Genomic DNA, 24,804 nt, shown 5'->3' with positions numbered 1-24,804 from the left:
GACGATTCAATACTTGAAAAACAGGGATTCTGAGGAGTGTGTGTGCAATCATGTCCATCTGTGTATGTGAACTGTCAGAAACATTCCCTCCGGTGCTTCAAAAGCTTACAGGCCATAAGATTCTTTTAAAAAAAGGACACGGAAGATTGCGCACATTACTTCAAATGCCATTGTGAGTCAGGGAATCAAACCGGTCAGCCGATCAACAGAAATATTTTGATTCACTGCTGTTTGTGAATATGTAACAAGGACCATGAGGCAACTGAGATCAGAGTGAGTAATAAAAAACTCTGAATCAACAGTAGTCGTCAACATCTTTACCCTGCCTGCTCCTTTCGACCATGACATCAAAGTGGATGCGATTAAAAACATCATCCAGGACATAAAGCAAGAAAGGGCGTTCTTTGTCAGATTTTAGATCAAATTCAGAGCATCCAGTAGTGATTTTGTACATTATGCATGCACACAAACACACATCTAGATACATTGCCTGAATCTGAGGCATTCACCAGCAGCAATGGCTTAAGGGCATTCTCTGTCACACCGAAGAAATTAAGTGTGACATCATCAATGCAAATAGACCCATACACAGTCAAGCACACAGACACTTAAATGCCCAAAAGCGCACACACAAATCTGTGCACGCAAGGGCACACATACTGAGAAACATACACACAGATGGACACGCACATATATATGGGTGTCAGGCAGCATCATCATTAGCCGTCAGCAGGCCTAAAACTGTGTCCTAAAACTGTCACGGAAGAGTCACCTCCTAGCTGCTCGCCCTCGACACGAACCCACACCAGCTGGCACCCCATGACAACTCGACATAATCCCCAAGAAGACTCAAAATCATCACTTGTTATAAGAAAAATGCTTTTAAGAGTTAACAAAAGCCTGCTAGCTTTTCTGGAGCTTTCAACTGCATCTCACGCTCTTCCTCATCAGCGATTGGAACTGGCTGAGATGTCACGTTTGGAACATTAATAACAAGTGGATGTAGAAAAATGTTTTATTTCTTAAAGTAAGATATTGAATTTTTTCATTTTGGTGTGGGTACCCATACTACAGTACCATATCAGCAGATACCCAGACGTACTAATCAGTGTATTCTCCTGACCCGTCTGCCGTTTGTAAAGGGTCTAAACAATGCTAAAGCTCTGTATTAAGGTCAACAAAGCTGATGACCCGATTGCACTATGCAGTGAAGTGTCAAAATTATAGACTTTATAAAATATGGACGTATTCTCCATAGCGTCACCCATAGGTTTCTGAAGAGCCAAAATAAAGCTCAAAGTGGCAGTGCCTGCCTCCTGTGATGGCAGCTAACTTTCACTCAAAGCGGCACACCCTTAATATAATTTGAATGGGTGAGTTATAAAAAGAATTAACCCCCATATAGTTGTCATGAAGGGTGAAATTAGCTAACATGTTTATTTCTGCTGTAAAGTTGGGCATATTTACATGGGGGTCTATAACGATTGACTCGCTTTTGAAAGCAGCCTCAAGTGGCCATTGGAGGAACTGCAGTTTTTTCCACTTCCACAATGGCTTCATTTTTCAGTACTCATAAAAATACATTTTCTATTTAAAGCTAATTTTTATTTTTAAGTGCAAAAGCGGTGAGATTATTTGACCTGCTTTACCATTACCTATCCCAATCAATCAATATTGAGATTAAATTCTCGCAGGTTTAATTAACACAATGCAATTGCACATCCGCTGCATGTAATAAGTCACTGGATACCATGCACCACGTGAGTTGCATCTACAGGCTCTCAGGCAGTCACTGTCACACATCGCTGAGTCTTCAAGCTAATGTGCTACTTCAGGCGTCACTACATTATCTATTAAAATTCTCACACGGAGTAAAGTGCAGTATAGCTGGTCTTGTTGTATTGAGTGAAATAAGGGTGTGATGAGCCATAAAAAATTCTCTTCACTTCTCTTCCTTTGAGCCCGGGGTAAAAGCAAATCTAATTTAAAATATATGTGGAGTTCGTGGGAGAAAGGAAGATCATTATGTCCTCATATTCTCCTGTGAAGTACAGTCATATTCAAACTGCTGTCCTCATTATGTTCAATGTGAAGCCCTCCAATTAGTACATGAACATATCTCTCCACAATGCTCTGCTTGTATTTCACACCCAATCACTTTGTCCCAGGAAGTTGTATAACTCCTCATTCGGTCACACAAGCTCATTTATAAAGGACAGCAAACACTATTGGCTGGTGAACAAGCATTGCCTTTCAGTATAATCACAGTCCTAATTATAAAAAAAAAAAAAAAAAAAAAAAAATCTGAAGTGCTTTACCCTGAACCAGTATAAAAGCTCAAGTAGAATTTAATGTGGTAATTAACAAGGCCATGAAATAACCTGATAGGCTAACTGGAAGTTGGCATCACATAGCAGCACTGGTGACCTTTCAGGCTGAATCTCTCCAATCCAGTGCCAATGATTTAAACAGACGAGCCTGAAACTGCTCCAGCTGGGACACAGATTCCTATTGTGGGCACAAAAATGCATTGATAATACCGTACCACAGTTTGGGCAGTGCAACTCAGCATTCAACGCAGTCATTTGGAGCTATGTAGAAGGTAATAGGAAACACTATGTGAGGATGTTTGAAAAGCAAGTTGTTATTTCAAAGTCATATACTGCTGCTTTAGATAAGCCTTCCCACGGTGAAAAAAAATTGACTTTTTTCCCAGGTGTGCCGAATGACAGCGTGAAGCTTGAATAAGTTATAAGTGAAAGTCAGTCTCTCCGACCTCCCCTGCTCGTGTGTGTGTGTGTGTGTGTGTGTGTGTGTGTCTGTCTGTGTGGTAATGCAATGTATTATAGTCCACCTGACAGTGAGAAAATATTCAGATTTATGGGCCTGCCATCACTTGTGACAGGAAGAGTGCACACACTCACTCACACATATATAAAAAGTAGGAAGTGGGAACATCTCACTTTGCTTATAGTGAATATAAAAAGCTTATATCATCTGTGGCCGTGGAAAGAATTAGAGATGTTACCTATCAATGCATATGACTATGAAAGAGGAATCGGAAGTCGGAATATTAATCAAAGGACATGCATTTTGTATGAAGATGGGGAGGGGGCTTCGTACAGTGTGATGGCAGCGTGACTACAGTATAAGACAGCCATGAATTATAAATGGAATAAATGATGGTCTCAGTTAGATCATTAATGGTTTGAATTATTAATTAAGTCTATTGGGCTTAGCTGTGATTTTAATTAAGCATCTATTTTAGTAGGGTTAGGGCTTACTTAAAGGCATCCGTGATCCAAATGTAAATAAAAGGGGTTGTCTCATCTTTTACGAATCAAAACCCAAGACTGGAACCTCTCAAATTGGTTGATAAAGTTACTCATTAATATATGTTTGTGGATATCAAGATTGGCTAGTGCATACAGTATATCGTCAAACACTCTTTAAAGAAGCTCATTGATTTATTTTATTTTTTACTCATACCCCTTCATCTGAGTATTTGAATGACAGAAGTAGGGCAGGCAGCTATCACTGTACCTATTTGATAAATCATGATTGATGCAAGGCAATGGAAATCATCTTCACGACCATACTGTAGGAATATGTGCGCATGCAACCCTGTCTCCTATAGAAATGTACATATTCCTGATTTGTTTTGCCATTTACAGTATGTTGTTGATGGGGCACATACAGTTGTTGTTGCTGCCTGGATTATGTTCACTGACAGCACTTTTTTTTTTTTTACAGTGTAGGAAGTGCAACATTAAGAGCAGGGTTCGCATACCAACTCCTACATGTCGTTACTCACAAATAGAATTTAAATGAAACAAATGTAGGAGGTTCAAGAGGCAGATAGAAATAGCTGTGTCACTTCTAATGCAGTATTTAGACAGGCAGACAGCCAGGCACACACAGGTAGATGTGCTGGCCTTCAGAGGTGCATCCCAGGGGACAATGCTTCTTAAAGTGAATGACATTTGCTTCCAACATGGTCGCTTGCCTTCTCTACATGTCTTGTTTAAAGATTGAGCTTGAGCTGTCCCCTCTTCTCTATTCTTCTAACATCAGCACAGATAAATACTGCCTGCCCCATACACACACACATACACACTTGCACATGCATTGACCTCAGAGATTGATCAATAACCACCCACAGCACTTTTCAAAAGCTAGGAAAGGGTCATTGTGTATTTTTATTTTATTTTTATTTTTTTAATTTAACCTTTATTTAACCAGGTAGGCCGTTGAGAACAGGTTCTCATTTGCAACGGCGACCTGGCCAAGAAGTATTGGCCAGTATTAAGCCCATGCCTCAATCTACGCAGTAACAAAAGTCAGAATAATGTCTATACATTCTTAAGGAAATACATATTTGTTGGTTGCGCCCCGATTTGGCCGATGCAACATAATTTGTGATGCTTTTGCAGTTCAGATGGCACTTAAATAGTTGAATTATCCTTCAAGATAATTAAATGAAAGCTCCCTTTAGAACTGCATGTGTGTACAATTTTCCAAAACAGTGTGGTTTCTAAGTGACTGTGATCCTTTTGACTAGACACATTCCTTCTGTGGTTTTCCCTCCAAACTGATGTGGACCAAAAGTGATCAAATCTCCAGTAAACATCTATTAGACTGCTTTGCTTTGTTCAGACAGCACGCAAATCCAGTTGTGTTTTTTTATAACCAGTCATAAAGGCTGGCTTGTGCACTTTGTATTTTACAAGCCTCCACATTGGATTTGTGTTTGGACAATATACTATTTTGCTGCCATTATTATATTTGGTTGTCTTGGTAATAATATTTGTACATGCTGACTAAGATTGTGTTTTCTGGGTGCGTCACCATGTTTAGATTTTTTTGGGGATTTACTGGTGGCAGTGTTGTGAGAGGTGTCACGAAACATCTTCTGTCTCCATTCTGTTGCCAGCTATAGTCCTAATTTTTCTTGTCTTGATGTTTTAGACGGATCAGATTTTTATTTTCTCTCAGTGGAGCCGAACAAGTCAAAGCACAGCTTGAATTTTTGTTGTCACCCCAACATTCATAGTTGTAATGAATGAGAGCGTGCTGATATGCTTTGAGGTTTTGGTTACAAATCACAACGCTGCATCTGGAAAAACCTGCTCCCCATAATTAGAAAGCAACTTCTCCTGGAATTACATGGGGGAACATGATGTAATATTATGATACAGTGATAAAAGTGCTCATTTCTAGCCACATTTGTAACTTATAACTCCACTTTTCCAGCTCTGGGAACAGCTCACCCGACACTGTTCTCCAGTTTATGAATTCTCCACGAGGACACAACGATCCACTTCTGCTTGTAGGCCAGACATTGACTCTTGAGTTTTAGCTAATCAAAGAGCCAATTAATGCAGGCAGCAGTATGCACACCAAGCTGCTGCGTTAATCAATGACATACTAAGATGCACAGGCACTGACTATGTGAACTAGATGAGACAAATAGTGTCAGCTATTATGTTGTTGAGAATGATCTTGCTCAAATTACCTTCTGTTGGTATTTAGGAGGTATTTTCTATTGCATTCTCTTCTGTTTAAAATCACTTTTCAGGTTTTGTTGACTCCAACAGCTATGAAAATGATCAATCAGTCAAATCAATGTATTTCCCTTAATGGCAATACTCCAGACACCACTGACAATTCATGCATTGTCTTTACTTTACAGTACTCAGTCATACAGGACAGCCTCCTATTGCATGATCAACAAATGGGAAAAGAAACTGAGACATGTGTATACTGCATTTTGACAGAACTTGAAAAAATAATGATTGATCAAAGCACCAATTTCATAATGAGCTTTCTGATTTTCCAGTTGGGGCATTGACATCTGTGGGGGAAATTAAATACATGAATCTGAATACTGTAAATGCGGTTTTCTTCCTATACACTCCTTATACATACATTTTCGTAGTTTATCGGATTATTTTCACTAATTTACTTTTTGTCCTCTGACAGTTGGTTTTGAAAGTGACTCTGTAAATGAGGTCAGAGAACAGATTGTACAGATGGATGCTTCAGAAAACCCTTTGAGAACCACTATGTGAAAAAAATCACAACCTACACATCCATTTGAATGTGGGGTGCCAATGCAAAAGCCTCCGACAAAGAAATGCAAAAGAGTTCAACTTGGCTATATTTTTTTTCTGTAATGCAATGCAGCAATATGTGCAAGTGCACATTCCTGCTAGATTACTTTGTAACATGAACACTGTATTTCTAGCGACTGTGATAACTTTCCAGAATTGCAAAATCCTGTCTCATACTATTATAGTCGCTGTGTAGTGCTTTGGCATCGGATTCAAACTCGTAGACCTACCACTCAATCAGCTTTCCTGGATTGTGTGTAATGTCTCACAGGTACCAGAAACAACATGCCCCCACCAACACAGGCCCTTGCATTGCTTTAATGTAAAGCTGGTTTCTCTCTGAATGCCCTTTTGTGAAGTTAAACCATACACTCAACTTGCTTGCCTCAATAGATACAATTTAGGCTTCACACAGCTTTTTAGCAAAAAGGCCTAGTATGCCGTAATGTCATTAAATGAAGCCAACACCAGCTACCATACACTAAGGTAACTCAAGAATTAACTGATTTCCTACATATCTCAACTTTAAAAAAAAACTTAAATACTAACTCATGTTGATTTCCTATTCTTGGAAAAGCAAATTTGCATTTCCTAGGATGGAGAAGGGATGACTCGCCCTACTCTGCCTCTGATTGGCTAGTACTGGTTGCCTTCCTTGGTTGGATTGGTTATGTTTAGGAATGAGGAGTGAGATTGTTAGGGTAAGAATACCAGGGTAAGCCAATCAGAGGCAGAGTAGGGTGGAACTCGGGACATGCCTTCGCCATCCCAGGAAACCCAAATTCACCTTGGGAACATGTTTTAACCTTTGACCCTTGTAATAGTTTGACACATCAGTCTAGGTATTACCCAAATGAAAGGCATGTGCTATGATATTGGAATTTTTGAACTGTGTTGCAAATAAGTTTGGTCCTAGTGCAACTAAAATGCATGCAACTCTGAACACTGAATTATATTTTCTATACTCAAGATTATTGTCCTTCGAGTGTGAGTTCTCATAGCGGCGATGCTTTCTGTATAAGGTTCCCAGCACATTTAATAATAGTAAGACTCCACTATTGTCCCGTAGTGGCTGGCACGAGCACACAATGTATTAAAAGAAGTTGAATCGCCAACACAGCCGTGATGGCACAGGCTGCAGTGAAGCCAAAGCTGTGTGTTTAGCAGAGACGGAACAGAACAGGGCACTTGACTAGTTCACGGTCCATCTCATCACCAAGTGTCTTTGGCTCTTTCAAACTTTGTCATTGTGCAGATAAACATTCAAGTGCCATGTTTGGTCACCCGGAGAACAAAACAGCCCATTCACACAGTCCAATACCCCGAGGGTAGATGAAAGGGGGTCATTGCAAATAAAATGCCTCTACTTGCATTTAAAACCCCTCCTTTTCTCTCTATTCAAACTCATTTTCTCGACAAGGAGGTGGCGAGGATCCAGAGTTTGGCTGCTTGGGAGCTGTAATGTGAATGCCAAGCGCTCTAGAGATGGGATTTTATAGCTGGAATGTGGGGGGTTTGGCTGGGCATGAAAAAGATTGGACACATTGGCAGCTGCTGATGCCAAGGCCTCCTAGCTCGAGACCCTGCTGGGCTCCAAATATGGCAAAGAGGGTGTTAAAACTAAAAATAATTTGAGCATACTGCAGATAGTTAAGACTTCACAAACGGGAACAATTTTATTGTGTAAAGTAATATTTAAATCAACTGTTCCGTTTCATAACATTGGAGTCATTGAATCTATAGTTTTTTTTTTTTCTTTTTCCTGGAAAAATAAAAACAGCCGTGTGAGTAAGTACTGGGTAGCTAGCATTAGCAGCAGCTATTAAACAAAGCAGAGTGTTACCTCCAGAAACTCCTACAACTCAGATCAATGCCACAGCACTGAGTGTACAGTTTGATTGTGGTTTCTGGGCACCAGAACACCATACTCCTTGAAGATGATTGCCTTAAAAGGCATAAATACATGTGCTTTTAAATTCACTATCTAGGCATCTTTGCATTTCTCCCACACCTTCACTCCTCACAGTGACAAGCCAGGAACTAGCATCTATGCTCTGGATTAGTGTCGTGTCTCCTAACCTTTCTCCACACACCGTTTCATTTCATTTTAGCTCAGCGCCAGTAGCTCCAGGTACGAAACTGTCACATCCTGCTGCATTCAGCAGCACCTCCCTCTCCACATGTCAGCACTGATAAGAGAATGGAGTGTGTGGAATCCATGATGGGGGAAAAGAGGGACTGGGGATGTTATGAAGTGTGAATATGTCCATGACCACGGCAATAACCTCTACGTCAAACGTTTCTATTGGCTTGGCTAGAAGTGAATGATGAAACATTGCATCCTTTTTGAAGCAAAAGGCCAATGCACTACCAGGACTCCTGAAAACCTAATCTACAAAAGATAACTTTTTTTTTTTTTTTTTTTTTTTACTTTTTTGCTCACAAAACCTTTTCAAAATGAATGAAACATATATAGCCATCAGTCTAAAGACAAGTTTGTTTTGCGGAAATAGTTTATGATGATAGTTTTTAGTCCACGGCAAAGATATGTTTCTCTAGAGATTCATTTTAGATTTATGCTACTCAATCAGCCATAGAGTAATCCTACTGACTGCACCAGCAGCTAAATGCATTTTAAATCATTATTCAATATTTAGAGCTGTGTGTGTTCTTGTGTGCCGGCCTTTAACGACCAAACACTTTGAAGAGAATATCGCTACAGTCTGAAAATAAGTCCGCAGTGACGTTTGAAGCAAGCATTCACAAATATAACCTGCTAAAGAGAAGTGTGAACGTGCACGTTTACCATAAACCTCAACGCTTGGCATGCAACTTAGTTAAGTTTTCCATAATTGATAACTGAGTGTATACACTTTTTGTATTATTCATTTGCCATGTCAGTTGCAATTCATGTTAGACACATTGCTTTGCAGTGAAGCGTGGGAGGATGTTTAATGCTGAAACCCCACAGAATTCCATGTATACCTGAAGGAATTTAAACTCCTTTTTTGATTTCGGAGTTGAACTGTACTTTTAATTAATCTTTGCAAAGTGAGTGCATATTTGCATTAAAACCCAGAAGTACAAAGCAGGGGTGGAATCTTTATAAAGAATCTTCAGTTTGGAGGCATCTGAGAGAACAAACACAACTGAATAAGTCCACAAAGACATAATTTTAGTACAGTGTAATGAGAAACTTACTAACTCTCATAACTCCTATAAAAACAACTCTGTCAAAGTTGTTTTTATAGGAGTTATGAGTGCTTGAGCATTCAAATCATTGCTTACATAATTCAGCTTTAGCAACTTTTGACAGCTCATGGAACAAAACTCTGAAGTCTTAAAGTATGTACGCTCTCTTTTATTTTTTTAACTAAAACGCAAGGTGCATCCTTAGAATTCGACAGTACTCTGAGGTCACCAAAGAGACTAACGAAGCCAACAAACAAAAGCCTGGTATTATACTGACGAGCAGAAGATTTAGCATTCTGACATATCCAGTTCAAATGTGGAACATTGGCTTCCATAATATGGACATGAATCCAAACAAGCAATTTGTCCATTTGGCTCATGTACACAAAGAACACAAAATAAATTGGATAATATGTTGGTATAACTAAAGGCCTTCTGGGTATTTGCAGGGTACAGCTAACAAGCAAGTGGTAAAACATAAACATGGCATTCTATAAATTTAACATGCAGCACAGAACAGATAGTCCTCAATTTCACTCGGTTGAACTGTTTCAAGCAGTTGTAAAATGAAAACACACCTTGACAGTGTAATAGTTCATTAGATACTGTATATGACCCAATAACTACTACACAGGTACAAATGTATTGCAACTAGATTGTTTAGTTAAAGTGCAGGGGCTTTATGCGGACATATACACTTGTATTTTAGTACCTTAGATTTGTGTACAACCACTGTTAAGCAATAGTAATAAGGCAAGTCCCTAATTTACAGTTATTTTATTATATTTACATAAACTATTGATTTTGATGGTTTCTATATAAAAAATATTTTGTTTTTTTTCATCTATGCATCTCTTTCCAGTTAAATGAAGGATCTTGCAGACCTATGATGAAGCATGTTGAGTTCATGGTTAAATACAAAGCCAACCAAAATTCAACGACTAACACATGCAGCAAATCGAGTTTAGAACTAAAGACAAAGCTGTGCAAAAGCTGCGCTGAGACAATGACAGCAGCAGACACGTGCATTCAACTCCCACGCTTGGACCACATGGAGCAATCAAGCCCCCTAAACACCCCCCACCCAAACCCATCCCGACCAAACCCATCCCGACCAATGTATGACATCCCATTGTGCATGTGCTCCGAGGAAAAAAGAAAAAAAGCCTAAACCTATTGCTTCTAAAGGAATGGTCCCAATGAAAGTGAATTAAACAACAAAGGAGGCACTTACATTCAAGAGCCTCACATGGTCCTCCGACAGAAAAGAAGAGAAGCGTGCAGTGATTCCAGTCTGAGAAAAACAATAGTGAGTAACCTTGAACAGGAGGAGAGAGAGATGTAGAGAAAGTCAGGGGAAAAAAAGAGAGTTAGAGAGATGGAAAAGAAAGGTGAGAGAGGACGCAGATTCATGCATCCACACACCCAGCGTACTCGCAAATCAAAACTCTTGGGATCTTTTCTTGCATCTCCCCTCCTCCTCCTCCTCCTCCTGTTCAGCTTCCCCCCCAACCCGTGCCTTCGGGTTTTACTTGTCATGTGTTCAGGCTCAGGCAAGCGTGAAGTGGTCTGTGGAAACCAGCGCTGCAAGTGCTTTGTCCAGCAGTTGGGAAACTCATGCTTATATTAGGTGGTACATTGAGCTTTCTTGGACCCTTCTGTGTGTTTGATCCAGAGCAGATGGATGGTGAGGCAGGAGACGATATCCAGCATCTTGGCTTGTCTATTACACTGTCCTGGGATCTCATCCTAAAAATACAACAACAACAAAATCGTGTATCCTTTGGAAAATGTAGGTACATCTCTTTTAGAGGCATGTGTCCAGTTTCCAAAAAACAGCTGGCTACAACTTTACATCTCAGTTAAGTCAGTCCCAGTTAAGTCAGTCCCCCCACGGATAATTAAAGTGTCAAACTGTAGACACACTCACATTGCCTTAATTCAATTAATGGAAGGGCTCTTGCTGTGCAACCATTTGCTGATTACACAAAATATTACACACCATGTATCTATGTTTTTTTCTACATTTAAAGAGCTGATGCAAACTGCCTCAATTTTCAGTAAGGTTTGCAATTTTTCCCAACTTTGAGTTGCTTTTAACTTGTAGTGGTTGTCACCTAAGGGAACAGAAGCGCAGAGCAGCGGGATCAGCTGGAAGTTTTCATATTCAAACTCAGTCTGACTTTGGGCTGAAACTGTGTTTTTAAAGACTAATATGGTATTTGATTTACCAAGAGCTGGTGAGGTAAATGTGACCAATCTCTTGCCAGAAAATAAAACCATGTTAAATCCTCAACAATGTTAGTCTTGGTGGGAAGGAGAAATCGTTGAATCAACATGTAGACCGTCATGAGACACAACATTTACAAGGCAACAAAATGCGTCCATCTCTTCCTCAATAAAGCAAGTCCCTAATGTTAACGTAAACACATAAATAAAATACAGTAGATGAATACCTTTAAACTGCAATTTCTACAACAGCCACTAATACCATAATAAGGTAAATAGGAACATTCAAAATATAAAATACAAGTATAAACAGATGTTCTTGTGACATGAGTGTCTTGGTGGAGATTTTCTTTTGTTAATAGTATAGTAAGGGGTGAAGAGGTGTGTGTGTGTGTTTGCTTGATTGATTGATTGACAGGTGTCTCAGTCTATCACACTCAACTGTGGCAGTTACCCCACTGTAGCTTCACCCAGCATTCTGATTCTTTTAGTAACTCTTGCAATTATGGCGAGAACAGAAACATACAAATTCAAGCTTAAAAGCATTGAAATCAAAAAATGTCAAAACTTCAAAACATTTCTCTCCAATCTGTTGCAGAAATCTATTTTTGGCTCACACTGTTCTTCCCCTCTGGAACTTAACACAAATGAAAATCCTTTTTGTTTTTTGATTTGCATCATGTTATGGTCATTATATGGCCAGAACAAATATGTTTAGAGAGGAATGCATATGGCTTACCTAAACAGATTCATTAATTTACCCATATTGTGCTTAAAGGTCCTATGACATGCTGCTTTTTGGATGCTTTTATATAGGCCTTAGTGGTCCCCTAATACTGTTATCTGAAGTCTCTTTTATATAGACCTTAGTGGTCCCCTAATACTGTATCTGAAGTCTCTTTCCTGAAATTCAGCCTTGGTGCAGAATTAGAGCCACTAGAGCCAGTCCCACAATGAGCTTTCCTTAGGATGTGCCATTTCTGTGTCTGTAGCTTTAAATGCTATGGAGGAGGAGACAGAGGGGGGGGCAAGGTGGAGGGTGCGGGTGTGGCCTTGACCAACTGCCATGCTTCGCTCATTTGCAAGCCATGATGTCTCTCTCTTTCTCATGGGTGGGCCAAATTCTCTGGGTGGGCAAAGCAGAGAAAGGGGAGGTAACCTTTCCCCTTATGGCGTCATATAGGGAAGATTCCAGATCGGCCCATCTGAGCTTTCATTTTCTCAAAGGCAGAGCAGGATACCCAGGGCTTGGTTTACACCTATCACCATTTCTAGCCACTGGGGGACCATAGGCAGGCTGGGGGAACTCATATTAATGTTAAAAAAACCTCAAAGTGAAATTTTCATGCCATGGGACCTTAACCCTCATGTTGTCCTCTGGTCAAATTTGACCCGTTTTCAAAGTTTTTGTTATAGCAGAAATATGGGACGTTGAAATAAGCACAGATAATGTTAAAATAAATTGACAAAAAGTTGGAAAAAGCGTTAAAAAAGTTGGAAAAAGCATCAAAAATGTGAAAAAAGCGATTTTAAAATGTTGAAAAAAACACAAACAAGATTATTTGAAAAAATCAACAAAACGTTGATTGGGACAACAGAAGTGTTTTTTTTTTCATGGTCGATGGGAAGACAACACAAGGGTTAAAGGGATAGTTGGGATATTTTGAAGTGGGCTTGTATGTATGAGGTCGGCACGTCTCCAGTTTGAAGAAGCAGACAGGAGTACCAAAATGAAAGCTGAGCAATGCACTGCAGTTGATGGGGGAGCAGCAAAACATATTTTAGCCACCTAAAAATAGGGCCACTTGACCTGAATCAATATCAGTTTTAGTGTATGCTATTTTTAGAATATTTTTACTGCTTTACCTTGCCGTCACACAGCCCTTTCCGGCAGGGAACTTAAGCTGTTATATCAGCCCTTTCCGGCAGGGAACTTAAGCTGTTATATCCATCTATGATCTTCACTCAACGCCACCAGACTCCTTTTTGTTTTTGTTAAAGGAGTCTGCTGGCTTTAAAGAGTGCATAGACAGCAGCTGCAGGTTCCGTTCAAAAGAACTGTCTGACGGCAAGGTAAAGCAATGAAAATATTCTAAATATAGCATACGTTCAAACCGATAAAATACGTTTTGCTGTGTGGCCCTGTCCACAGCGATAGATAGATAGATAGATAGATAGATAGATAGATAGATAGATAGATTTAAAAAAAAAATGGGAAATAACGGTTATTACATTGCTTAGCTTTTGTGCTGGTACGCCTGCTTCTCCAAACTGCGGGCATGCCGACCTCCATCTACTGTAGGTAATACACACTGACAACAGATAGGTACCTCATACAACCCCATTTCAAAAAATCCAATCTATCCCTTTAAGGAAAGCAATTTGGACCCCCCACTGACAGTGGTTAGGATTTGAATGACCTAAGCTGTTCCAACAGCCCCTAACAACATGATCAGCAGCTATGTCAAGCTCCACCAGGGAGCCTAAGACCTGCTGATGAGGGCAGACATGCCTAATCATCTGCTTCAGTGCTCAAGAAAAAAAGAACAGATTAAAGTGAATATTGAATGTGCTGTGCTTTTTAAGAGACGGCTATTTCATACTCCATAAAGATTAGAGGATGTAGAGCTGGTTTTCATGTCTGTATCTTCTCTCCCTCATGCCTTTGGACATGTAGGGAGATAATCTTGAGATGTGCTGGCTTGCTAGAGAAGTAGTAGGATAATCTCCCAATCCACCCAGCAGAAGGCCTTTGGTTTTCAATGTGTATTATCCTGGTTAGATTATTCATGTGCATCCAATTTTGTGTTTATGCTGAAAAGGTAACTTACCGAAATGGCCCTCTTGTTGCACACTGCTTTAATAAGGGCTGTTCTTGTGTACTATAAACAATGCTAAAAGAGCATGAGTGCTTATTGAGGGCAGAATAGACAATTTACAGTGTAGCTCCCATGAGACATTCAGAGACATTTCAAATCTGTATTGCTTTTGTCTTTGTGTGAGTTTCAGCTGTCTCAATATCTCCCCAGAGCTCAACGATCACTCCTAATATGTTCCATGCCAACGTATGACCTTTTCTAATGCTTTTATCCTTTCTTTGCTGCAATGGAACATATTACAAAAGACCTGTTGTGTCTTCCATTACTTCTACCTAGAGGTGAGTGGGGCATTTGCTTTCATTCTATTACCAGTGTACCAGCTGTGTCAGGCTGTTGTAGTTTAAACTTTTGTCACATGTCCAGTTCTGGGTAAAGAGGGAAATGGTGGAAAGAAAATACGGCCAAAGTACATAAATGAACAAGATGTTCCTGTAAAATGTTTGTCTGCTGGCATCCAGGTGCCATAGTAGTTAATATGCACTCCATATTATCACGACTTCCCTGGTTTGATTACATGTCTACATACATTTCTACACCTAAGTAGCACGTGATGGCTGCAGCATTCCTCCACAGCATCCCTGATTGTCGCTCATAATGCAACCTTAGGGCTGCAGCTACAACCGAGGACACTGAGGTTATGTCCTTTGTATTCCAAGGGGGAATTTGAAAGGTTTGGCAACCTGGATGGAGCTCGTATATTGTTTGAGTCCAGTGTTGTTAGATTCATTATATTCATAAATAAATAACTAAAATAAGGATTCAGTTGTTCTTCACCAAGCACTGTGGATGAGGCTTTGGAACAGCATTTACACCTTTTACACTGGGATATTAAATTTACCAAAAATATAGACCGTAGACCGTTGACTGACTAAATAAAATATTCAAAACTGAACATTTGTCCAATTGGGGTGATTTGGTCTCTCTAAAAGTCTGGCTACATATATGTGCTACTTTTTACCAAGGCAAACAGGAACTCCTGTGCTGCTGCACCAAAACGTAGATCATATTCTTTCTTTAAAGTCGCAAACTTAATCTAAACCTAACCTAATAAAATAAACAATTCTGTTTTACGCGATCGCTATGTTGACATTCAAACTTAGCGATCAACTAGCAAACTTGTCTAATCAGGCATTTTATGTTGTTAGACTAAGGTATGTAACCCTAACCTGTAAAAGCCTTGTGTTTTTTAGATATAGCCAACGTAGTGTGCACATGGTCTAAAGTGCAAAACTTAACATTACTTTTTTAAATAACAAAAGTTGGAACTCTGCCACATTAACTGCCCCCAGCCAATAAGAACAAACTCTAACAAGGAAGCTGCAGTTTAATAACATCTTGTTAAGTCACTTCTGGGTACTCAAGTGTTACCTTGCTGCCTCGAGGTGCAGACCTGCCCTCATACAGCAGGCGTTTAGTTTATAACCTCCAAACGTACTGTACATCAAAGAGAATAATTAATGGGATCAATGTGTTCCAAAGTGAGTTTATTTCAGTGCCGGCACACTGTGCACACAGATTCCAGCTGTGTACTGTACTGTATACAGTTTGAAAGTGAAACAAACAGGTCAGGGCTGCTTTTAAGTGAGCGTCAGCAGCCTTTGGTTTCTCTGCTGAATCTCCACAGGCAGGAGGTCAGCTCTGTACCAGAAGGGAATCACTGACACACACCCACCGTCTGTTGACCCATTTAGCCCATCTGTACAGTAGGCAAAGGCAAAAAAATACCACATAACTGGTATTTGGAGGCGATGTAGTCGAGCCACACAGGTCACAGCTGTCAACATTATGTCCTAGTTACTACTTCCTCTCCCTAATGAAACTCCCAATTTCAACAGCATCAAAGAACCCATCACCATTAACAGTAGGATAGCTAAATGTTGGCTCAGAGGTGAGGGAGAGGGTAAAGAGAGAGCATGGTGTTGACAGGTGGCAAACTTTTAGAACTTTGTTTTAGTTTGGATTCATTTGTATCAATTTTCCACAAGTTTTATGACTGGATTTTCAAGGCAAGATTTTATGATGTTTACTGTTCACCTCATTGCAGCAAAAATGAGTGTAAACATAAAAGCAAACACTATTACACTACAGAGGTATATTCCTTTTTTTGTCTGCAGGGCATGAGGAAATTACACATTAGTTTGTTATAATCATATACATTTACAATAAAATGTAGAAGGGTTACATTATGCCCTGCCACTGAGTCATTTCATAAATATTTCACATACTGTATCAGCTGGACCAATATTCTTTTCTATACGAAGAGCCAGTACATGGCTGACTGCAGAGCCATTGGAGCGCCATGTCCAGAGGGCTGCTGAGTGGAGGAAGTCAAAAAGGAAATGAAATGTTTGTAAATAAAAAAAATTCTGGAGAATTGTGGGAACAAAGAACGAGATGCTTTACATGAAATGTTCTAACAAGGCAGATGGACCATGATCAACAGCATGGACAAACTCCTCCGTTTCCCTTAAGGCCGTTTCACATTGTACGCGGCATGCGCTGCGCTCGCCGCTAGGTTGTCCTATTCCAAACTATATTTGTTGTGCTTGCCGCCGGGCTCAGCGCAAATTTACGTCATACATGCGCCAATATTTGAATGCACGTCACGTCTGCGTCCTGTGTTTACATCAGACGTGCAGTACATGCGACATTGTGGATACACAGTAGTGATTTGGTGGAGACGATGTTTCTGTCTTTGAAACAAAAGAAAGCCTTGGCACTTGCCCTGGTTGTGAGGAGAAGACGGAGGAAGGCACCCGCAAGAAGGGTGTGGGTGCACGAGATCCCTCAGGTCCAGAGAGCAGTTGGGGGAATTCCGGCTGGTGAAGGAGCTCCGCTTTCACTGTGACCGGTTCCAGGAGTACTTTCGGCTCAACAGGGAGCAATTTGACAGTCTGCTGACGAGAGTCGGGCCTACGATTTCCCGGATGCGAACAACATTCCGAAAGCCCATTTCTACAACGGAGCGTCTGGCTGTTTGTCTCTCCCTGACGTGTGGCTCCAGACAAGACAGTATGGAAAAGTACTTCCAAGTCTGCCCCTGCACCACTTTTTTGTCTCCTCTCCTTTATGTACCTGTCCCTTAGGTTCTTCCACCTTTTCTTACACTCCTCTAAATAGATGAAGACGTGTGGATTATTTTCATTTCTAAATAAAATGTTGCATTTCAACACTATTTGTCATTGCATGTTTATATACTTAAGTAAGAGGTCTGCAGTCATTGCAGTTGGGTATAATAAAGCTAAGATATGAGCCTACATTCATACATGCATCATTCATTCTCTGGAAAACACTTTGTTTAATGCATTTGTGCAATTAATTCCTCCAAAACTGGAGCTTATACATTTGGAAATGGGTAGTTATTCTGTGTAAAGGCCAATATACCTACCTATATACCTATATGTGAACTTCAATGAAAATGAACATGACTTGTGTCAATCAGTCCAAACATATTTTACATCATATAAACAAATACAATATTATTGTGTAAATACAACTGAGTGTAAATTGTAATTTCCCCATTGGGGATCAATAAAGAGTATGAATTATAATTTTTTTTTAATAAAAAATACAAATATATCCTTCAAATACCTGTATGGAGCTGTATAATCAACTTGGTATTTGGTTTTCGCAGCTCACAACAGTAGGCTACAGTTCTTCTCAGTTGCTTTGGTGCATTTCTCAGATCAGAGATGACAATAATGTGTAACTTTGTCACATAGGGAATAGTGCTCCCTTTCATGTGCATTGTTCATTAGACTATACTTACAGAGTGAACTGTTAAATATGGACAACACCACAAAGCAGTTTCACTATCTTGGTATAAACAATGGCATAAGTCAGTTTGATTCATTGTTACTTGCTTTGGACATAAACAAAAGATTTCCAGAAAGATACACGATTTCTCAGGTCAGTCACTATGCAGTGCAGTTTACACCAATTGTTTTAAGAAATGCACTCTGTTGTGCAATTGCAATTATGATTTGACAAATGCACCAAAGTAACTGAGAAAAAATGTAACATAGGATTGTATTTCAGTGGAGACATATGTTGATTTCACATAGCTAAAACAAACCTGAATGATTTCAATTAAGAGGCTACAATAATCTACACAGCTGGCATGCTTATTATGGTGAAATATGCTTCCACAGCATAGTTTTGCGTCCGAGGTCTCTGTACGACCTCGAGCTTGTGTCGTAGCCTATACAGCTCTGGGAGATCGCTGACGGCCAAAATCAACCTCTCGTCCATGTTCCGTTTGTGGATCCACGTGTATTCTGTGTTTTTTTTTTTTTTTTTTCCAGACACTTGAATGCACGTCACAGCGCACTGCGGCCGCTCTTGCGCGTGCCGCGGTCAAAGTTGAACCATGTTGAACTTTGACCGCGGCACGCGCAAGAGCGGCCAGCCGCAAAATGCCGCTTGCGCTGCGCTTTGCTCAGCGCAGCGGCAGACGAGTTCTTTTGCGCGCATGCCATTGACAATAATGGGTTTCATAGCGCAGCGCTGCCGTTTGCGCGTACAATGTGAAACGGCCTTTACTCTTTCCCACAACGGTACTCCTTAAATAACTCAAGGAAATCAGCAGGAGTCGAAGGGCATGATAGCTGGGGCATGACGCACAAAGGTCGCAATGTGCTCAGGGAGAAGTCGTCATCATCATCATAAATACATAATCATAGGAAAATACGACCAATTCCCCAGATCTGCACATGTAACAATGCATGGGTGACCTATTTGCTCTTAGTAGTGCAATGTGTCGAAATGTATTGTATTATGTTGAAAACCTTATGAATCCAGTGACACAATATTTTCTAATGCTACGTAAATCTGGAGGATTTCACAGAACATAATTTAATTCAAAGCCCCATATGTTGATCTATAAATACCCATTGCACTCAACTACTTAAACAAAAGGGTGGCATAGTTAAAAAAGAAGTCAAATGGGGCAATAATACATAAGCAATCAAACAATAATATAGCTTTTATTTTTTTTATTTTTTAAACGGAATTTTTTTGGAAGAGGCTAATTGTAACACTATTGTAAAAAATAAAATTATTTTCTTCATTACATTTTTCCGGAAGTTTGTGATCAGCGTAGGTTGACTGGGATGTGTAATTTTCAAGCTTTCCCTTTTTTTATGCATGATTAAATTAAATTAAACCTCTAAGCTTGAAATAGGACATGAAACTAAACCTCTAAGCTTGAAATCCAACATGACATATTTGGTACCTATGGAAACTTTGGGATTCCACTAGCATTTAAAATATTTTTTTTTGTGGGTTGGAACAATGTGTGGCTGCTGTAATGACTGGCCCACTGGCAGAGCAAGGAGATTTAATTTAAAACAGATTAATTACGGTTATCATAGAGCTGGGGCCTGTTTCACAAAACCAAGATTTATCAGTTATCCTGGATGATTTAAGCCTTGACTCGGTTTCACAAAAGCAGAGGCAACTAAGTTACCATGGAGATGTATTCTTTACAGCTAGCCTGCTCCTGACCAGGCTAACAGCCAGGATTTATTAATCCTGGGGCCTTTTCTGATCACCCAGCAGTGGTTTTACCCTATTGTTATCAGCCTGGATTAAAATACAACAAGTGCATATTGCTGTTCATTTAAGTACTGTTATCATTTAAAGTTGGGACCATCCATCCATCCATCCATCTTCTTCCGCTTATCCGGTAGCGGGTCGCGGGGGTAGCAGCTCCAGCAGGGGTCCCCAAACTTCCCTTTCCCGAGCCACATTAACCAGCTCCGACTCGGGGATCCCGAGGCGTTCCCAGGCCAGGTTGGAGATATAATCCCTCCACCTAGTCCTGGGTCTTCCCTGAGGCTTCCTCCCAGCTGGACGTGCCTGGAACACCTCCCTAGGGAGGCGCCCAGGGGGCATCCTTACCAGATGCCCGAACCACCTCAACTGGCTCCTTTCGACGCGAAGGAGCAGCGGCTCTACTCCGAGCTCCTCACGGATGACTGAGCTTCTCACCCTATCTCTAAGGGAGACGCCAGCCACCCTCCTGAGGAAACCCATTTCGGCCGCTTGTACCCTGGATCTCGTTCTTTCGGTCATGACCCAGCCTTCATGACCATAGGTGAGGGTAGGAACGAAAACTGACCGGTAGATTGAGAGCTTTGCCTTCTGGCTCAGCTCTCTTTTCGTCACAACGGTGCGATAAATTGAGTGTAATACCGCACCCGCTGCGCCGATTCTCCGACCAATCTCCCGCTCCATTGTCCCCTCACTCGCGAACAATACCCCAAGGTACTTGAACTCCTTCACTTGGGGTAAAGACTCATTCCCTACCTGGAGAAGGCACTCCATCGGTTTCCTGCTGAGAACCATGGCCTCAGATTTAGAGGTGCTGATCCTCATCCCAGCCGCTTCACACTCGGCTGCGAACTGATCCAGTGAGTGCTGAAGGTCACAGGCCGACGATGCCATCAGGACCACATCATCCGCAAAAAGCAGCGATGAGATCCCCAGCTCACCAAACTGCAACCCCTCTCCACCCCAACTACGCCTCGATATCCTGTCCATAAATACTACAAACAGGATTGGTGACAAAGCGCAGCCCTGGCGGAGGCCAACTCTCACCTGAAACGAGTCCGACTTACTGCCGAGAACCCGGACACAGCTCTCGCTTTGGTCGTACAGAGATTGGATGGCCCTGAGAAGGGACCCCCTCACCCCATACTCCCGCAGCACCTCCCACAGTATCTCCCGGGGGACCCGGTCATACGCCTTCTCCAGATCCACAAAGCACATGTAGACCGGTTGGGCATACTCCCAGGCTCCCTCCAGGATCCTTGCGAGAGTAAAGATCTGGTCCGTTGTTCCACGACCAGGACGGAATCCACATTGTTCCTCTTCAACCTGAGGTTCGACTATCAACCGAACCCTCCTTTCCAGCACCTTGGAGTAGACTTTACCGGTAAGGCTGAGAAGTGTGATACCCCTGTAATTGGCACGCACCCTCTGGTCCCCCTTTTTGAAAAGGGGAACCACCACCCCGGTCTGCCACTCCTTAGGCACCGTCCCCGACTTCCACGCAATGTTGAAGAGGCGTGTCAACCAAGACAACCCCTCCACACCCAGAGCTTTAAGCATTTCTGGACGGATCTCATCAATCCCTGAGGCTTTGCCACTGTGGAGTTGTTTAACTACCTCAGCAACTTCCACCAGGGAAATTGACGACAATCCCCCATCATCCTCCAGCTCTGCCTCTACCATATAGGGCGTATTAGTCGGATTTAGGAGTTCCTCAAAGTGCTCCTTCCACCTCCCTATTACCTCCTCAGTTGAGGTCAACAGCGTCCCATCCTTACTGTACACAGCTTGGATGGTTCCCCGCTTCCCCCTCCTGAGGTGGCGAACGGTTTTCCAGAAGCACCTTGGTGCCGACCAAAAGTCCATCTCCATGTCTTCTCCGAACTTCTCCCACACCCGCTGCTTTGCCTCTTTCACGGCAGAGGCTGCAGCCCTTCGGGCCCTTCGGTACCTTGCAACTGCCTCCGGAGTCCTCTGGGATAACATATCCCGGAAAGACTCCTTCTTCAGTCGGACGGCTTCCCTGACCATCGGTGTCCACCACGGTGTTCGTGGGTTACCGCCCCTTGAGGCACCTAAGACCCTAAGACCACAGCTCCCCGCCGCAGCTTCAGCAATGGAAACTTTGAACATTGTCCACTCGGGTTCAATGCCCCCAGCCTCCACAGGGATGCACGAAAAGCTACGCCGGAGGTGTGAGTTGAAAGTCTGTCGGACACACACCCTCTGATCCAACTCACCATCTGGTGGTGATCAGTTGACAGCTCTGCCCCTCTCTTCACCCGGGTGTCCAAAACATACGGCCTCAGATCAGATGAAACGATCGATCATTGACCTTTGGCCTAGGGTGCTCTGGTACCAAGTACACTTATGAGCATCCCTATGTTCGAACATGGTGTTCGTTATAGACAATCCATGACTAGCACAGAAGTCCAACAACAAACAACCACTCTGGTTTAGATCAGGGAGGCCGTTCCTCCCAATCACGCCTCTCCATGTGTCTCCATCATTTCCCACGTGCGCATTGAAGTCTCCCAGCAGAACTATGGAGTGCCCCACTGGAGCCCCATACAGGACTCCATTCAAGGTCTCCAAGAAGGCCGAATACTCCGAGCTCTTGTTTGGTGCATACGCACAAACAACAGTCAGAGTTTTCCCCCCCACAACCCGCAGGCGTAGGGAGGCGACCCTCTCGTCCATCGGGGTAAACTCCAACGTAGCGGCGCTCAGCCAGGGGCTTGTGAGTATCCCCACACCCGCCCGGCGCCTCACACCCTGGGCAACTCCGGAGAAGAAAAGAGTCCAACCCCTATCCAGGAGTATGGTTCCAGAACCGAGACTGTGCGTAGAGGTAAGCCCCACCAGATCCAACTGGTAGCGCTCCACCTCCCGCACAAGTTCCGGCTCCTTCCCCCACAGAGAGGTGACGTTCCACGTCCCCAGAGCCAGCGTCTGCTGCCCGGGTCTGGTCCGTCGAGGCCCCTGACCTTCACTGCCACCCATGTGGCAGCGCACCCGACCCCAGCGGTTCCTCCCACAGGTGGTGGGCCCATGGGTTGGAGAGAGAGGTGCCACGTAGCTTTTTCGGGCTGTGCCCGGCCGGGCTCCTTGGCAAACCCGGCCACCAGGCGCTCGCTGACGGGCCCTCCATCTGGGCCTGGCTCCAGACGGGGGCCCCGGGCTTCCTCCGGGCAGGGTCACTCCATCTCTACCTCGTTTTTTCATAGGGTTTTTGAACCATTCTTTGTCTGGCCCCTCCCCTGAGACCACTTTGCCTTGGGAGACCCTACCAGGAGCACAAAGCTCCAGACAACACAGCCCTCAGGTTCATAGGGACACACAAACCTCCACCACGATAAGGTGATGGTTCCAGGAGAGGAAGTTGGGACCATAATTTTTTTAATAATTATTCATGATAGTCATTGTTACTGTTATATTGCTGTATGAAGACTGCTGTTCATATTGTTGTTAGAAGTTTGATGAATATATTATGACAGTTGTTGAGATAATTAGAAAAGGCTGATAACATTTCAAATGTATTTTAAATGAAGTCTGTTACCAGGGCAATACATACAATGCTGTACATTTCTATAGTTGACCAATGCACCTTGAATTATTTTAGTTGATACATTTTTTTGTATTCTTTAACAATAAGGATCATGTTTGTTCCATGTGCATGGTATTTGGCATTCTTAGCACACAAATTGTGTTGTCCAGTAAACTGGGACTATAATTTGGGAGGATTGTACAATTTAAAGAACATATCCTAATTGTACAATCCTCCGAAATTATAGTCTTAGTTCACTGAACCAGTAACTATCTAGTGATGTAGGCTACTGTACATTCACGTAACAACAGGGGAGAGGACACCTCAATGGTTTTTGACCTTATATTTTGCTGGGGGGGAAATAACTGATGAATATACTCTGTTCCATTCATGTTTACAGTGTGCATGGACTTTATCACTTAATTATCTTAATAGTTTCTAGATTTTAGAGTCCAATTTCTTCAGTGTCTTTATTTTCTATGTCCACAAGGGAGCAAGGCATATAATATGTAGAGAAGGAAACTCGTCCTCTATAAAAATAAAAAAAAACACGAAAAAGCGTGGCAGATAATAGTGGACCGACTGAATGATAGTCTAAAAATATACATTTATGAACTACTGCTCTTAACTGAAACCATTCAATGAGTCACTTGTCATTTGCAAAAGCAAACAGTTGTACACTCTGCATTAAAAGCGAGCAGTGGAAGTTAATATGACTTAGGAAATTTATATTTTAGCTCATGAGAGAGAGGGAGGAACAGAGTGAAAGAGATATTTACGCATCATACTCTAGCATTGTAGAAAATTGATCTTCAATTTACAGAGTAACATTATCTTCTGCTTACTTTTAAGGCAAAGAGTACAACTGTTAATTTGTGCAAATGATTAGTAGCCTAATCCTTGAATGGAATGATGACGGTTTCAGTTCAGAGCAGCGGTCAGTTAATGTATATATTTAGGCTACTTACGCATTCAGTCGGTCCGTGATTGTCTGCTACGCTTTCTCTCGCTGTTTCATTACAGCGGCCGTGTTTCTTTTCTTTTTATACAAATAATGTGCTTCACGTCATCATACTTCCACAAGAAGCTGCTGCTCACTCTGTATAAAGTATGTACAATGCGTATTCTCCATTTTGGCATCAGTAAATCTGTGATCGACCTCTCGGTCTTTTGAGGAAAGCCGTGGACGCGCATCTATCTGAATTACTTCATCCTGGCTCAACCTAGTCGCTCCTCCTCAGCCTGGCTTGGCCTTCGTGAAACGCGCCAAGCCAGGATGCTCAGATTAGAC

At 41.9% G+C, this 24,804-nt stretch overlaps 1 protein-coding gene and 1 long non-coding RNA gene across 2 annotated transcripts in view; one reads left to right on the top strand and one right to left on the bottom strand.

The window, feature by feature from the left end:
• LOC116044553 (E3 ubiquitin-protein ligase Midline-1-like) overlaps nucleotides 1–10,753 on the bottom strand; it is a 58,666-nt gene extending 47,913 nt beyond the window's left edge. The window contains exon 1 of the mRNA XM_031291836.2: nucleotides 10,540–10,753. The gene's annotated coding sequence lies outside the window, so the exon portion shown is untranslated. The remainder of the gene's footprint in view (nucleotides 1–10,539) is intronic.
• LOC118494450 overlaps nucleotides 1–24,804 on the top strand; it is a 130,154-nt gene that overhangs the window by 51,350 nt on the left and 54,000 nt on the right. The window lies entirely within an intron of this gene.

This window comes from Sander lucioperca, chromosome 24, assembly GCF_008315115.2.
Source record: "Sander lucioperca isolate FBNREF2018 chromosome 24, SLUC_FBN_1.2, whole genome shotgun sequence".
Classification (NCBI taxonomy): Eukaryota; Metazoa; Chordata; class Actinopteri; order Perciformes; family Percidae; genus Sander; species Sander lucioperca.
This window is presented reverse-complemented; position numbering and strand designations above follow the sequence as displayed.